The sequence below is a fragment of the Myotis lucifugus genome, unplaced genomic scaffold (genome assembly GCF_000147115.1).
Source record: "Myotis lucifugus unplaced genomic scaffold, Myoluc2.0 scaffold_1026, whole genome shotgun sequence".
NCBI classification, from domain to species: Eukaryota; Metazoa; Chordata; class Mammalia; order Chiroptera; family Vespertilionidae; genus Myotis; species Myotis lucifugus.
The window spans coordinates 6,733-8,880 of NW_005872074.1; positions in this window are offsets into that span (position 1 = coordinate 6,733).

The following is a 2,148-nucleotide window of genomic DNA, read 5'->3' on the forward strand; positions in this document are numbered from 1 at the left end:
GGTCTCCAGTCTAATTAGCATATTACCCTTTTATTAGTATAGTTTTGAGGCCCCTATTGGGCAAATGTGCTTTCAAATACATGGAGGGACCTCCAAGCCCTTCCTTCCCGGAAGCCTGGCCTCAGCCCCGCCATCCCTGACTCACCAGGATGTTGTCCAGCGGCGTGGGAGGCAGGTCCACCTCAGCAATCCTTTCGTTCACCTGGTGGATGGAGCCCACAAGACACGCTAAGGAAAGTCCGCTAAGGAAACGCCGGTGGCAGGAGAGCTAGCCTGGCAAGGACACGGGCTCACTCCCTTCCTGTGCTGTCGCTCCACTGAATTATCTTCTTTCCAAACATTCAACACGCCTTCGGTCTTGTGTTAAATTAGCTGCTTTATAAATGGTAAGTGATAATTCTGTTCTAAATACCTTGGAAAATATAGAAAGAATCGTCCCTGATGCTACCACCGTAACAACTCTTGTTAGGATTTAGGGAGATTTCCTCCCAGTATTTTTTACATACAGCCTTTTGCACATAATTATAATCTCAGAGTATGTCTATTTTACTACTCTGACTTCTCTTCCACTCACTAATATGATCATTTTCCATAAAGCGGAATGATCTTCACAATATTTTAAACGGCATTATACGAATCCATGTAGAGGACGCACCTTAATACACTTAACTGTTCCCTGGTTATGGAATATTTAAGTTGTTTATCACTTTTTGCAATTATAAATAATTGCAAGTTATACACATAGTCACACAAAGCTCTATTTCCATATTTTGGGTTATTCCTTTAGGAGAGATTTTAGGTTCCAGATGACTGGATCAAAGTGTATCTCAAACTGTTCATCGCTGTTGAAATCTCTGCTCTGTCCAATGGCCCATCTTGCTGCCCTCGCTAGGCCTGAATTTCTGTCTGAGCTTCAATCGGCCTAAGACAAATCCTCTGTAAAAGCCCCATAATCCTACCACTCCGCTCGCCACCTTCACAGAAAGCAAGGTTCACGCTTTCTCCATTACCTTCAAGTGTTCTCACAGATTGGAGGACACTCGGCAAATGAAGATGCCAAGGGGGGCACGGCCACTCCGATGGGTCAGTTAGGCTGAGATGAGTGTGGGATGAAGAAGAGGGAACGGTCAGACATGGCCCAGGGAAGCGAGACCCTGAGCAGGTCCTGGTGGGATCACAGGCTCACTTGAGGGGCTTTCTGAGAGGCGTGGGGAGAAGGGGACGCAGACGGGTGAGTGCCGTTGGGCCGGCAGCAGCAGGACTTGAAGGGAAAAGACCTGCAGTTATTTATAACCTGAGAGGGCCATTTGCTGGATGAACTCTAAGTCCTCCAGAGATGGGATTCTGTGGGTCCCTGGGATACAGCTCAGGGCCAGAAGGGAGATGAGGATGGACAAAGGCAGGACTAGAGAAGTAAGATGCTAGTAGAGCCAGGACGGTGCCAGAAGGGGCCAACGCTGAGCCCAGGCAAAAGGGCTGGCAGGTGAGCAGAGGTGAGGTCAGCTGGAGGAAAATAATGTTTTAAATTGGGTCTTAAGTTTACTTACCTGAGGCTCGAGGGCTGGGCACCGACATTTTAGTTGCTATCTATAATTGTCATTTTTTGGAAGATAAAAGGGAAAGGAGGCGGCAATGAAAAAAAAAAAAAGCTTTTTTCTCTTCTCCCTGATTCTTTCAACAAATTTCCAGTACTTCCTCCTTTTTCGCTCTTTCTGATGATCTCAGTAAAAAAATTCTAAGTCAAATAATCCTTCCCAGTCTCAAATTCTTTTAGAGGACAGGTAGAACGTAAGTAATGAAAAACGTAATGAATTTATAAGGAACGAGCTAACAAGTAACGCATGTTATGAACTTCGCACAGGCTGCACCCCGGGGGGGGGGGGGGGTATATTTGGTCTCGATTGTAAACGGCTCCACAAAAATGTACAAGGTACATGGCCCTTCAGAGACATCCTTGCGGTATTCTGCGAGGCACTCGGTGGCCGGGCCTCACTCACTGGCACCAATGACAAGTACGGAGCGTTGAAGCCATCATATTCTCGAAATTAGCCATTGTCCATTTTCTTGTCAAGAAACCACAAGTTGCTTTCCTCTGCTGACCGCCTGTCCTTTCTCACTCCCATGTTGTCCGTGAGTAAACCAGCCCTC